General features: G+C 42.2%; 1 protein-coding gene and 1 non-coding gene across 2 annotated transcripts in view; one reads left to right on the top strand and one right to left on the bottom strand.

Annotated features, from left to right (window-relative positions):
• The window catches only part of LOC115183659 (glycine receptor subunit beta), a 144500-nt gene that overhangs the window by 93384 nt on the left and 35120 nt on the right, over positions 1-15996 (bottom strand). The gene's annotated exons all lie outside the window — the stretch shown is intronic.
• On the top strand, positions 490-561 carry trnaa-ugc (transfer RNA alanine (anticodon UGC)). The gene has a single exon. It is a non-coding gene; the product is annotated as a tRNA-Ala (tRNA).

The raw sequence follows: 15996 nt of genomic DNA, 5'->3' as shown, positions 1-15996 counted from the left end.
TGGAGACTTATATTTCCCTCACTAACTTTAAACATCAGCTATCTGAGCAGCTAACCGATCGCTGCAGCTGTACATAGCCCATCTGTAAATAGCCCACCCAATCTACCTACCTCATCCACATATTGTTTTTATTTACTTTCTGCTCTTTTGCACACCAGTATTTCTACTTGCACATCATCATTTGCTCATCTATCACCCCAGTGTTCATTTGCTCAATTGTAATTACTTCGCTACTATGGCCAATTTATTGCCTTACCTCCTCATGCCATCTGCACACACTGTATATAGACTTTCTTTTTTTCTATTGTGTTATTGACTGTACGCTTGTTCATTCCATTTGTAACTCTGTGTTGTTGTTTGTGTCGCACTGCTTTGCTTTATCTTGGCCAGGACGCAGTTCTAAATGAGAACTTGTTCTCCACTAGCTTACCTGGTTAAATTAAGATGAAATAAAATAAAAAAAGAAACATTTTTTATCTTTCCCAGAAAGGGGATGTAGCTCAGTGGTAGAGTGCATGCTTTGCATGTATGAGGTCCTGGGTTCAATCCCCAGCTTCTCCATTTAAAATTATTGCATTGACCCAACTCCTACTTTACAGAATGTTGAAATTCTTAGCAGGATACAGTGATGTGCTAAATAATTCGGTTTTGTAATCTGAAGAACATTCAATCCCTGTTTGTACATTAATAGCACAGAAGTGGTGTTGTTGCCAACTTCTATGGCGTCATTTTCAAAAACTGGTTCATGGGTTCGATCCCTGTCTGGTTTAAGAATTGCTGCTATCATTTCCTTGTAGTTTCATGCAAAATATGTATGAGGTCCTCGGTTCAATCCCAAGATTCTCCACTGAGTTTATTTGTGTGCCAAATTCACATTTTATCACACTTTATTTAACCAGGTAAGCTAGTGGAGAACAAGTTGTAATGGTTTTGACTTGAGGTTATCATTTATCGGGGTGCCAGGTAGGTTGTGCCTACCAGAGAAAATATTGATTTCTCCTTTTAGTTTGGGAGGGAATGAGTCCCATCTGGTCCGTCAAGTCTACACCAATACAAAGGACTCATGTAAAAGTCAGGATGGAAATACACTTTTCATGAACCCTTAAAACATTGGAAAGAACTTACTAAACAACTGTATTCTTTTGCGTGGTTGTATTACTAACATATGATCACACACACACATATAACAATATACAATAATGAGCTTTAAACAGCTCTAGTTCCTCCAGAAATGTCCTGTACCTCGGGCCTAAAAATAGTCCAGCCCGGTAAACAAGTTTATGGAACTCAAGTGAACTTAGTCACGCAATGGTTGTCCGTTCATACCAGTGTAGCGTAAACCCAGTGTCAATCATACAATCAAAATTACAAATATTTTACCACAGAACTATAAAGCGTATCACATCTTAATAAGTCCTCAACTACAACTAACTACATAAATCATCACGGTATACATCACACCAAAACAAATGAAATACCGTATACAAAAAAGGTTGTAGTCAGTCGGTCAGTCAGACAAGCCAATCCGCAGACAGATCTCCAGCGGAGAAAGGCCACGAAAAACAACGGAGAGGTGTAGTCCACTGACGCAAAGACTGGATCCGATCCTGGGTAGATTTGCTATTAGGCTACACAAAGCACACTTTTACAGCAACACAACAAACGGAAGAGAGAAGCTTCAGAACTGAGGGTCGAACACATCCTCATTCATGTTTCCATCACAACTCCACTTTTGCGCAGCTGATGCTGACTATTTAATTGGGAATTAAAGGGGAAGCGCCCTATTGGAAGGAGAAGCACTATTTAATTGAGAATTAAAGGGAAAGCGCCCTATTGGAAGGAGAAGCACTGAGACGGTTCAGAAAAATTCAGGGCCGTCACACACCCCCTCCCCTGGAAAAAGCCGACCATTGCCCTGGAAGGCACATCTTGGTCGGGGAAACCGAGAAAGGTCTCCTCATCACTTTCCTCTACAAAAATATTCAGTACTTTTTGGCGCTCACGCTCCTCAGCCGAGGGGTCACAGGCCTTAACTTCTTGGGGCTATGTGGGACGTTAGCGTGCCCCCCGTGGCGCACCCTATCAACAGCAGGTGCATTTCAAGAGCGGCAAATTTGAAACCAAATAAATGTCAAAATTCAAATTTCTCAAACATACAACTAACTTACACCCTTTGAAAGATAAACATCTCCTTAATCTAACCACGTTGTCCGATTTCAAAGAGGTTTTACGGGGAAAACATAAAGTTAGGTTATGTTAGGAGAGTACATTGACAATAGCTGTGTGTAATGTATTGTCGATTCAAAGACAGGCGTCACCAAAACCATAAAATCAGCTAAAATGATGCACTAACCTTTTACAATCTCCATCAGATGACACTCCTAGGACATTATGTTAGACAATGCATGCATTTTTAGTTCTATCAAGTTCATATTTATATCTAAAAACAGCGTTTTACTATGGCGTTGATGTTCAGGAAATCGTTTCCCTCCAATACCGGCAGTCAAGTCATGACAACAAAATAATTAATTCATATTAGAAAACATTGGTAAAATATTATATTGTCATTCAAAGAATTATAGATTTACATCTCTTGAACGCAATGGACTTGCCAGATTTAAAATTAACCTTACTGGGAAATCACACTTTGCAATAATCTGAGCACTGCGCCCAGAAAAATACGCATTGCGATACAGACTAACCGCCATGTTGGAGAGATCTAAAATCGAAAATACTATGTAAATAATCCATTACCTTTGATTCTCTTCATCAGATGTCACTTCCAAAGAATCCCAGGTCCATAACGAATGTAGTTTTGTTCAAAAAAGCTCATCATTTATGTCCAAAAACCTCCGTGTTGTTAGCACATGATCTAAGCCAGACGGACTTCACTTCACTTCACGAACGGAAAAAAATATATTTACGTTCGTTCAAACATGTCAAACGTTGTATCGCATAAATCATTAGGGACTTTTTTAACCAGAACATGAATACAATTCAAGGCGGACCATTGGGTTCTCTTTTAAAACGTTTCGGAATGAGAGTACCCACCATCAACTCGCGCGCCAGGTGTCTAATGGGCCATCACCGTTCCAAGGCTCTTCTTCGGTCAGATCTCACTGTAGAAGACTCAAAACACTTTGTAAAGGCTGGGGACATCTTGTGGAAGCAATAGGAAGTTCCAAAACATTCCTCAGCCCCTTTGTTTTTCAATGGTATAGGGTTAAAGTCAATTCAACACATCAGGTATCCACTTCCTGTCAGAATCTGTCTCAGGGTTTTGCCTGCCAAATGAGTTCTGTTATACTCACAGACACCATTCAAACAGTTTTAGAAACTTTAGGGTGTTTTCTATCCATATATAATAAGTATATGCATATTGTAGTTACTGGGTAGGATTAGTAACCAGATTAAATCGGGTACATTTTTTTATCCAGCCGTGAAAATACTGCCCCCTATACCCTAACAGGTTAAGGCGTGAGACTTCTGGGTCTGGGAATCCGAGAAAAGTCTCCTCACTTTCCTCTTCAAAGATCTCCAGGACCTTGCGGCGCTCAATCTCCTCCAATTCCTCAGCCGAGGGGTAACACGCCTTAAGGCGTGAGACATGGACAACGCGCATATCTTCACCTGTGTCCTCTTTCACCACTCGGTAGTTCAAAGGGCCTCTCTGCTCCACAATCCTATATGGTCCTTGCCATTTAGGAGCGAGCTTGGCTGAGAAGAATTGTTCAGCTTTTGAATAAGGATGAGAGCGAAGCCACACCCGATCACGGAGCTGGAACTGCATGTCTCGTCTCTTCTTATCATAATTTCTCTTCTGCTTGAGTCGAGCCTGGATCATGTTCTTTGAGACAAGAGCTCTCAAGTCGTGGAGATGGACTACCTGGTCATAGCAAGCAGCGTCTGGAGTAACCTGCTGGGGCTGTAGCACCATCTCCAAGGGTCCTCGGAGGGGACGACTCAGGTTCAGCTCTGCAGGTGTCACTCCAGTGGACTCTTGCACAGCAGAATTCAGGGCAAATCGGAACTCGTGAAGGTGCTTGTTCCAGTGTTTGTGCTGGGTTCCTACATAGGAAGCAACCATTGTCTTCAAGGTTCGATTAACTCTCTCAGTGAGGTTGGTCTGTGGGTGATAGGCCGTGGTCAACTTCTGTCTCAGGTTCCATCTTTGGCAGGTCTCCTCAAAGAGATCAGAGACGAATTGGGAACCTCGATCAGACAGGATGTAATCAGGCACTCCCCAGCGAGTCAGGATCTCTTTCGTAAGGATGTTAGAGACGGTCCTTGCTGTGGCCTGACGCAGGGCAAAGAGCTCCACCCACTTGGAATAGTAATCAACAAAAACAAGCATGTACGCATTCTGATTGGAGCTTCTAGGAAATGGACCCATCAAATCCACTCCTAACATTTCCCAAGGTCGGGTAACCACAGTTTGCTGCAACTTGCCAGCAGGCTTTCTACCTTATGGTTTGTACATTTGACAAACCTGACAGTTTCGGATGTGTGACTTCACATCCATGCTCAGATGTGGCCAGTACAGTAATGCTTGCAACCGCTTGTAGGTTTTGAACATACCCAAATGACCAGCTAACGGGTCTTCGTGGAAATGTTGAAGCAGTTGAAGGCGTAGAGTTTCAGGTATGTACATTTGGTATAGTGTTCTGTGAGGTAGTTGTACAACTCGGTAGACTTTGTCTTCAATGATGGTCAGCTTGTGGTAGGATTGACCATCTTTTCTCCATCTTCCAGAATAGTCTGGTACAAAGCCTGTACTTCTGGATCATCCTGTTGGGCTTTCCAAATGGCCTCATCAGAGATGGGAAAGTCAGTTTTGGGTGAGTCTCGACTGCTTGACAGGACAGTAGCACATGTAAGATGAGGGCCACCATTACCACCAGCAGGAGCTCTGGATAAGGCATCTGGAACAGTGTTGTATTTTCCTTTCCTGTATTCTACTGCAAAGGTGAACTCTTGCAACCGTAGAGCCCATCTGATGAGTCTGGTGCTTGGTTTGTTGGTCTTGAACACCCACACAAGGGAGGAATGGTCAGTGACCACAGTGAAGTGTCTTCCCTCCAGGTAGTACCTCCACTTTTCCAAAGCCCAGACAACTGCAAGGCACTCTTGCTCGGTTGTGGAGTAGTTCCGTTCTGCTCCATTCAATGTTCGACTGGCGAACGCTAGCACTTCTTCAGTGCCAAGTCCAGTCTGTTGGACTAGAACAGCACCAAGTCCAACATCACTTGCATCAGTGTAAACAACAAAAGGGCAATCAAAGTTGGGATGACCCAAAATGGGAGGTGTGACGAGGTGTCGTTTCAGGGTTTCAAAAGAGGTCTGGCACTCTGCCGTCCATCAGAATTTCTCACCTTTTCGCGTCAATGCGTTGAGGGGTTCTGCCACCTGGGAGAAGTTCAACACAAACCGATGGTACCATCCAGCCATCCCAAGGAACCGTTGAAGGGCCTTGAGTGTGGTTGGGACAGGGACATTTTGTACCACCTTGGTCTTTTCAGGATCCACATGAGTGCCGTCAAAAGACACAATATGGCCAAGGAACTTCAGGGAGGTTTGGCAGAAGTTGCTCTTCTTCATGTTCAATGTCAGACCAGCTTCCCTTAGCTTGTCCAAAACTGCTTGAAGATCTTGAAAGTGTTGTTCTCTGTTCTGGGAGTAGATAATTATATCGTCCAGGTAGACGAAACAGATCTTCCCTTTGAGCTCACCTAACGTAATCTCCATGAGTCTTTGGAAAGTGGCAGGTGCATTCTTTAATCCGAAAGGCATCACCTTAAAGGAAAACAAGCCCTCAGCACAGACAAAAGCAGTCTTGTCCTTGCTTTCCTGGTCCATCTCAACCTGCCAATAGCCACTATTGAGGTCAAGGGTAGTGAACACAACCGCACCAGACAATGACTCCAGGATCTCTTGGATGGTGGGAAGAGGATAGGCATCAGTCTGGGAAACCTTGTTGGTCTTCCTATAGTCCACACAAAATCTAAGACCACCGGACTTTTTTGGGATGAGGACAACAGGAGCAGCCCAGGGAGAGGATGAACGTTCAATTATATTTTGTGTCAACATATCATTAATGAGTCCCTTTTGGATGATTAGCTTCGCTGGGGACAAACGATATGGCTTCTGCTTGATCGGCATTTCCTGTGTAAGGAATATTTTGTGCTTCAGGAGCCCGGTACGTCCCAGCTTTGAAGTACATATATCAGCGTTATTCTGCAGCTGTTCCAACAGCCTTAACCTGTTAGGGTATAGGGGGCAGTATTGAGAATTTAAAAAAAAAATATGTGCCCATTTTTAACTGCCTCCTACACCTACCCAGTAACTACAATATGCATATACTTATTATATATGGATAGAAAACACCCTAAAGTTTCAAAAACTGTTTGAATGGTGTCTGTGAGTATAACAGAACTCATTTGGCAGGCAAAACCCTGAGACAGATTCTGACAGGAAGTGGATACCTGATGTGTTGAATTGACTTTGAGCCTATGCCATTGAAAAACAAAGGGGGTGAGGAATATTCTGGCACTTCCTATTGCTTCCACAAGATGTCCCCAGCCTTTACAAAGTGTTTTGAGTGTTCTACAGTGAGATCTGACCGAATAAGAGCCATGGAACGTGATGGTCCATTAGACACCTGGCGTGCGATTTGATGGTGGGTACTCTCATTCCGAAACGTTTTAAAAGAAAACCCAATGGTCCGCCTTGAATTTTATTCATGTTCTGGTTAAAAAAGGCCCTAATGATTTATGCGATACAACGTTTGACATGTTTGAACGAACGGAAATATATTTTTTCCGTTCTTGAAGTGAAGTGAAGTCCGGCTGGCTTAGATCATGCGCTACAACACGGAGGTTTTTCGACATAAATGATGAGCTTTTTTGAACAAAACTACATTTGTTATGGACCTGGGACTCTTTGGAAGTGACATCTGATGAAGAGAATCAAAGGTAATGGATTATTTATATAGTATTTTCGATTTTAGATTCCTCCAACATGGCGGTTAGTCTGTATCGCGATGCGTATTTCTCTGGCGCAGTGCTCAGATTATTGCAAAGTGTGATTTCCCAGTAAGGTTAATTTTAAATCTGACAAGTCCATTGCGTTCAAGAGATGTAAATCTATAATTCTTTGAATGACAATATAATATTTTAGCAATGTTTTCTAATATGAATTAATTATTTTGTTGTCATGACTTGACTGCCGGTATTGGAGGGAAACGATTTCCTGAACATCAACGCCATAGTAAAACGCTGTTTTTAGATATAAATATGAACTTGATAGAACTAAAAATGCATGCATTGTCTAACATAATGTCCTAGGAGTGTCATCTGATGGAGATTGTAAAAGGTTAGTGCATAATTTTAGCTGATTGTATGGTTTTGGTGAAGCCTGTCTTTGAATCGACAATGCATTGCACACCGCTATTGTCAATGTACTCTCCTAACATAACCTAACTTTATGCTTTCCCCGTAAAACCTTTTTGAAATCGGTAAACGTGGTTAGATTAAGAAGATGTTTATCTTTCAAAGGCTGTAAGTTAGTTGTATGTTTGAGAAATTTGAATTTGTACATTTATTTGGTTTCAAATTTGCCGCTCTTGAAATGCACCTGCTGTTGATAGGGTGCGCCACGGGGGGCACGCTAACGTCCCAGGTAGCCTCAAGAAGTTAACTCCTCTGGCTGTTCCAGCTGAGCTCTTCTCACAGCCTGTAAAAGGAGATCATCAGAAGGATTATCAAGGGTTAGTGGTACCGGAGCAATGGCAGAGAAGACTGCCACATTTGGACCCCAATAATGTAACTTTGAAGCTTCTGACTGGAAGAAATGCTTCTTGCTCTGATTGTATGGAAACCAGTAGCAATTGTGTGCGATATCAATCTGGACACCACTGAAGTACATGAAATCAATTCCCAACACGACAGGAAAAGCAAGGTTCTTGGTTTGTAGGATAACAGAAGGAATCATATAGGAGTGGTTACACAGGCAGAACTCTACCTCACTCCATCCAAGTGGTCGTTTAGCCTCACCATCAGCCAGATAGAGTGGACCTTCTGTCCACGGCTTCAAGTTATAGTGTGGACCTTTAACCTCCTTCCACAGTTTCTCATTGAGCAGTGTGTAGGATGACCCGGTGTCCAGGATGGCTCTTCCTGTCCATGGACCTATGGACAGGGGTAACACCAGTTGGTGCGGTATTGACTGAAAGGAGGGGGGTGTCGATGGGGGGGTGTAGGCAGTGACTCTTGGGGTTTCAACTCTGGTCAAAGCACCCAGAGTAGGATGGTCGTTCCTGCGAAGGGAGTTAGGTGTGTTTGCCTGTTGTGATTTGTGGTTTCTGGAAGGGTTTACTTGATACGGTCTTGGACATGTAGCTGAAGAATATCCCTTTTGGCTACATCTCCAACAGAACATGGGAGGTGTCTTGGCTGGATACTCTGGCTGTTGTTGATGGTCTGGCTTGGGTAACGGATTGGGTGTCTGTTTCTTTCTCTGTTCATATTGCTTTTGGCATTCTCTGTCCTTCTCGAACTGCTGTCCCAGGCGAACCAGTCCATCGACAGTGGTGACTCTTTCTCTGAGTTGACTGGCTAGTAGTATATAACCCCACTTTTGCGCAGCTGATGCTGACTATTGAATTGGGAATTAAAGGGGAAGCGCCCTATTGGAAGAAGCTTCAGAACTGAGGGTTAAACACATCCTCTTTCACGTCTCCATATAACCCCACTTTTGCACAGCTGATGCTGACTATTTAATTGGGAATTAAAGGGGAAGTGCCCTATTGGAAGGAGAAGCACTATTTAATTGAGAATTAAAGGGAAAGCGCCCTATTAGAAGGAGAAGCACTGAGACGGTTCAGAAAAATTCAGGGCCGTCACAAAGTTCTCATTGAGAACTGCGACCTGGCCAAGATAAAGCAAAGCAGTGCGACACAAACAACAACACAGAGATACACATGGAATAAACAAGCGTACAGTTGTTGATGATCAGTTATTTGAGAAGGAGACCAAGTCAAGACGCTGGACCGGGTGGATTCAATTATAGTAAGGCAGCTTTATTAAGAGACAAAGATATTTGGCAAAATGTGCATGGACTCGTTCGTTTAGCTCTTAGGGAACTAGCGGAAGAGAGCCCCGAAACATAGTGTGCATCTGTTTTATACAACATGATTGTAATGTAATGACGTATGTTGAGTCTTGTAGATTTGTCCTCCTGACTGGTCGATGAGTGGAGTGACGATCTGGTCTCGGGTCGGTATCGACTTCCCATTGGTCCATGAGTGTGTTCTTTGTTCCGCTGACTCAGCCCTCTGGGATGGGTTTGTGTGTGTGTGTACGTGTGTATTTTGTGCTGAGTCATTGTCTGTGTATCTCTGTAGTCACAAGATGTTATTGCGAGACTGGCCGTTGGCCCCTGTGATCAGGGCATTTCCTGTTTTATCAGTGCTGTGTAAGGTCTAAGTCGGCCAATCTGTTTCTGGGTGTGCGTGTATAGCTAGTATCAGTTCAACACAGAATGTGTCTTTTGTATCAGCAGATAAGTGTTGTGCAATAGACCAGCTTATGCGATATATTTATTACAAATCCCCCTCTTCACGTCTAAAAGACGTGACACATCTAGTCTTGGAATATGTAAGTAGGTTCTGCTTCCTCAACAGTAAACCAAGGATCATTGCCCAGAGCTGGATTCAGTGTCCTCTGGGGTCACTTCCATCAAAGGCATCATTCCGGATGCCCATCTGCTCCGTTATCAATCTCTCCAGAATCCTGGAAATAAGACCTCTCGCACATGGGACCAAACAACAACCACACAACACAAACACACTCATACCGGTGAAAGCAGCCCATAATACAGTTCCTACAACACTTTTCCATTTCCCAAACATGGGCTGTGTTATCAGGAATGTACGTACAGCAATGAACCTAATCATTCTACCTACACCATCCTCCTTTGCCAATAACATATCGAGAGTCAGTCTATTTTACCAGGTCATGAGGGGGGTGGCGGATAATTGGTCAGAGAACCTCTTTACTGCATCCCCGGTTTATTCATGAATATATTTGATTCATAGCTTTGTATTCATCTGGAACTTCCCTGAGGATGCCAATAGCATCCATCTAGACAAAGCTACTCCCATCCTGGTCAAAACTCCTCCTGTACCTACTTTAGCCTCCTATAACTGGTCTCTTATCACTAATTCAAACTGGTTGGACCAATAACCCCAGGGCGCAAGTTCCTAACCACCCTTTGTGGTAATTCTTGTCGTATGCGTCCTTCGCTGGTACTAGCCCACCCTTCATCAGCAATATGTGCTATGAGGTTAAACATTTTCTCCTGTGCTTTCAAACCTAAGTCAGTCACATTAACGATTACCTTTCCAGCCATTAAAATCATCTTAATTCTCGGTGTCATTCTTGTATCTATAACACTGGTGCTCATCAGGAATCCAGGTGAACCGAGGTGGGTTGGCTGAGCACTTCAATCTGGCCAACCCCCATTCCTATACAGTTGTCTTCTTTCCCAGGAAATTGTTTAACTTCTTGGGGCTATGTGGGATGTTAGCGTGCCACCCGTGGCGCAACCTATCAACAGCAGGTGCATTTCAAGAGCGGCAAATTTGAAACCAAATAAATGTCAAAATTCAAATTTCTCAAACATACAACTAACTTACACCCTTTGAAAGATAAACATCTCCTTAATCTAACCACGTTGTCCGATTTCTAAAAGGTTTTACGGGGAAAGCATAAAGTTAGGTTATGTTAGGAGAGTACATTGACAATAGCTGTGTGTAATGTATTGTCGATTCAAAGACAGGCGTCACCAAAACCATAAAATCTAAAATGATGCACTAACCTTTTACAATCTCCATCAGATGACACTCCTAGGACATTATGTTAGACAATGCATGCATTTTTAGTTCTATCAAGTTCATATTTATATCTAAAAACAGCGTTTTACTATGGCGTTGATGTTCAGGAAATCGTTTCCCTCCAATAGCGGCAGTCAAGTCATGACAACAAAATAATTAATTAATATTAGAAAACATTGGTAAAATATTATATTGTCATTCAAAGAATTATAGATTTACATCTCTTGAACGCAATGGACTTGCCAGATTTAAAATTAACCTTACTGGGAAATCACACTTTGCAATAATCTGAGCACTGCGCCCAGAAAAATACGCATTGCGATACAGACTAACCGCCATGTTGGAGAGATCTAAAATCGAAAATACTATGTAAATAATCCATTACCTTTGATTCTCTTCATCAGATGTCACTTCCAAAGAATCCCAGGTCCATAACGAATGTAGTTTTGTTCAAAAAAGCTCATCATTTATGTCCAAAAACCTCCGTGTTGTTAGCACATGATCTAAGCCAGACGGACTTCACTTCACTTCACGAACGGAAAAAATATATTTACGTTCGTTCAAACATGTCAAACGTTGTATCGCATAAATCATTAGGGACTTTTTTAACCAGAACATGAATACAATTCAAGGCGGACCATTGGGTTCTCTTTTAAAACGTTTCGGAATGAGAGTACCCACCATCAACTCGCGCGCCAGGTGTCTAATGGGCCATCACCGTTCCAAGGCTCTTCTTCGGTCAGATCTCACTGTAGAAGACTCAAAACACTTTGTAAAGGCTGGGGACATCTTGTGGAAGCAATAGGAAGTTCCAAAACATTCCTCAGCCCCTTTGTTTTTCAATGGTATAGGGTTAAAGTCAATTCAACACATCAGGTATCCACTTCCTGTCAGAATCTGTCTCAGGGTTTTGCCTGCCAAATGAGTTCTGTTATACTCACAGACACCATTCAAACAGTTTTAGAAACTTTAGGGTGTTTTCTATCCATATATAATAAGTATATGCATATTGTAGTTACTGGGTAGGATTAGTAACCAGATTAAATCGGGTACATTTTTTTATCCAGCCGTGAAAATACTGCCCCCTATACCCTAACAGGTTAATGTTTACCTTAAATCCTACATCTTGATCTTCTTTGACTCCTTATTCTGTAAGTCACTCATCAGTGTATTATATAGTTTATCCTCTACTTTTTCTCAATGACAACGGTATCATATGATTAGTGCCAGAAGGTGGTGGATCTGAATGTATCAGTCAGATTAGACTATGATGCAGCTCAGAGTCTAAACTCTTTCCAAAAACCGCCAACCCTCTCCTGCCCTTAGTCTCTCTGCTAGGTACCACCCCATACTCACACCTCTAGGAGCACACACAGTGATGAACGGTCGGGATAGGAAATTTTCGTTAAGGAGGTAACCCCCGGACCCTATTGGTACTCGGTTCTTCTCCTAACTCTGTGTGTGATCAGCAGTGGATATGTGTACATACCTTCTTGCAGTGGGTAACGTGGACCCAAGTGACTCTCTCAGCTTTTCTAATGGCAAAGGTAATGGTTTAACAGAACCTGGTATGGGCCTTCCCAACGGTGTTGCTTCCAGTTTTTTCTCCTCAGGGACTGGATCCATACCCAGTCCCCTGGCCGGACCGAGTGAATCACCCTCTCCTGTAATTCACCTGTTGGACACAAATTCCTGGACATACGGGTTTGGTTAACAAACAGTCTTCTCATGTGCTCTGCCAGTATATCTTTAATTTCTATGTCTACCTGTTCTGGTATCTCTAACTCTGGCATTCTATAGGCTCTACCTGATTAGCTAAACTGTCATCCATCCTTTAAAGAGATAGATCCCAGTAAACCAACTCTAGGGATAATATCTTGACCTAATATTCTAGCTACCATAATCATGTCCACCAAGTAAGTTAGGAACGCTTCTACCCATTTGCTATACTTATCTGTTATTGTTAAACACCCCTTCTTCCCCTCAATTCGGAATAGTTTAATAAGTCCATTTCCAAATGTTGGAATGGATATTCTCCAAAAAAAAATTTGTTTAAATAATTATCCTAACCTGTTCTATCACCTGCTCTACCATGCTCTCTACCATACTCCCCCTATTTATACATGGCTCAAGCCATGTATCAATTTTGCTGCATATCTAAACAGTGTCTTTGGTAAGGTTAGTAAATTATCCTTATGTCAGCCCTCCTCTTGTAGGATTGCCCCCTTTCATTTTCCACATGTCCAATTCTCCCTTGGGCATTCATCCTTAGCTATCATTTAACAATCCTCTGTCAAGTGTCTTATCTTCTTTAAGATGTATCTGTGCTGTTTTGTATGGTTTTAAATGTCTATGTGCTTGTCTGTGTAAATAGTAACTTTTCTCTCCTTTCTTATTTCACCGGTTCTAGTCAATGCTACTATTTCGGCCTACTGTGCAGAATAGTGTCTGGGCAATGGTTCAGTGTCTAACACCTGAAACCAACTAAGCTTTCATTGCTCTTTTAGTTAGGGTAACAATTACTTTCAACAAAATGATCATATCTCCACCTTGCGATTTTACCAAACATAAACTTGAAATCAAAACTAAAATACATGCCTGCCAATGGAGCCAATAGTCTCTCCATGAATTAATATCCTAAAGCTAAGTGAACCAAATTATCTTCCTATCTACTCCTGCTGGCCCCCCTCCTTTCTTCCTGCTACTCCCCAACCCTCAAGGTTTCAGCAGTGCAGGGGAGGATTTCTCCGTCTGCCCTTCTATCTGTCTCCAGCTTTTTCTCATAACAGAAAGTATCAAATCTGGGTTGTTTCCAAATATTGACTAAATGTCTCATTGTCTCCTTGGTTGCACTCCTGAACTTTAGAAAAATCAACCTGTCTAGATATTGCATATCTACTTAAATTTATCTCGATACCCTCAATAATCCTGGATCACCTACAGATGTCATGTATCCCTGTCCTGTTGACATAAGTCTACCATTATTAAACTTATTCACAACAAAATATAGTAATACTAGTATATCAATTTCACAGCCTTGTTGTGTTAAATCTCTTACACTGAATTCAACAACAGCTGACTTCCTAAGGGAAAATAAACATATCTAGATCATGTAAAAAATACCCCTGCTACTGGTCAAAATATTTTCAAATAACATAATCAGATCAAAATGACTAATCTGATTTACTCCACCAAGAAACATTATTGTACCCTTATTGTTCTAGGAAAATAGACTTAAGGAAGCCTACTCTTAGTCTAAGACTTTGCCCTTTTAGTCTTCTCATTTGTTCAAATTGTCAATTGTGTCTAAGAACTTTAACTCCATCATAATTATCAGTTCTACAAATTCCCTTAAAATCAATATCACCAATGACCTTAAATTCACCATCCAAATGGCTTTTCAATGTGGCTGATCAGACCACACAGGAAAAGTCACCAGAGGGGTCAAAAGTCATACCACCCTTTCAGAACCGTGTTTCTTACTACATTAAACAAATTAAAGCTAAGAACTTTATCTACATTTGTATCCCAGGTTCCCAGAACATCCCTTATGAAAAGAATTTTGTGTGTTTATTAAAACTCAGAAAACAAAACTTCCAAAATGCCATGTGTGTATACCCCTTTAAGATATCCTGTCCCTAGGATTTCTTCCAAAGACAGTTAAGCGCTCCTTTTTCCATAAAATAACCACTTTGTCAGCATTTCCTCATACTACACCGATTCAAAAACCCAAACGTTAACTACAAACCAAACCTAAAAATACTTTATAATTCCATTATACTCCCCCCGGTCATTAGTTTTAAACTTACTTGAACATGCGCTACCCTTGGATACAATACTGTACTTCAAACCTATTAAACTCCCCTACTTTAACATACTGCTTGACTAATTTAACCCAAGATTGCTTAAAACCTTAAACCCCTTCAGTTTGTCTGCAAACCGGCCCATTCTGTTTGCTAAGAATACCCTGCCATTATACACAACTGTGTTTAATGTGCACCGTCTCTGTAAAAATAAAATTAACTCCACCTGCAATTCACTTTACTAACTTAATATTTTTCCATGCAATGTTCAAATCCCCACCAGTGAGAGTTCCTAAGGATACTCCGGAAATGATTATGAAAATAACAAACAGGGGAGCTGATATCCCCAGCCTCTCCCAGGGAGGGAGATAACCCGACCCTGGGCGTGGCGCCTTAGGTCGTGTAAACGGGAGCTGTGGTCCCATTTTCCCCAACTAAGGTTTCAGTGGTTGGAATCGAATTTTAGGGCGCGCAAATCGGCCCTGGTTTCAGTCAAAGTTCTGGAAGGGGTTGGGGCCGGAGTGCAGTGTGTAAGGTGGTGCCAAGGCGCGCCTGATTTGCCTTTGACCTGAATAGAGTGTGAAGTAACTTCCTTCACTTCGTACGGTCCAGTCCACCTGGGTTCTAGCCACTTTCTCTTGTGGACTTTGACCCTCACCCAGTCCCCAACTTTTACCTTCAGTGGTGGCGAGTCTCCCGACAGCTCCCCCTCTTGGACCTTGCGGATCTGTGTGGAGAGAGCTGCAGACAGTTCCGTCAGTTTTCTCACATAGTCAGACATTGCAATTTATTGTACATCAAGGGCGGGCATATGACCTCCCTCCCTTGGTGGACCAGGCCTGACTCTACCAGTCATAGTCTCATAAGGAGAAAAATGGGTCCCTGCTCCTGGAGAGCAGGCCTCCACCCAAGTCAGTTTTGAACCTGCACACACCTTAGCTATTCTAGCCTTAAGGGATTGATTGGCGCGTTTCACGAGGCCCTGAGATTGGGGCCTGTACGCCGACCCAAATTTGTGTACAATCCCAAATCTCTCCTACCAATTGCTTTATACTATTCCTTTCCCCCAGCTCTATCCTGTATTTTTTGTTCCAAATATTCACTGAATTTAAGTTTGGTGGGCGGAATGGCTGCCATGTTATTATTTGTATAAATGTCCCTCTATCTTTGTATACTTAGCCCGTCGTTGGTCAAGACCAGCGATGTATTCACGGTGCTGGCTCAGACTTATCTCTGGTGCCCCACCCTCGTAAACAAAGTTTTTTTTATTTTTTATATTTTATTTAAGTATACTAATACATT

The sequence above is a fragment of the Salmo trutta genome, unplaced genomic scaffold, assembly GCF_901001165.1.
Source record: "Salmo trutta unplaced genomic scaffold, fSalTru1.1, whole genome shotgun sequence".
NCBI classification, from domain to species: Eukaryota; Metazoa; Chordata; class Actinopteri; order Salmoniformes; family Salmonidae; genus Salmo; species Salmo trutta.
This window is presented reverse-complemented; position numbering and strand designations above follow the sequence as displayed.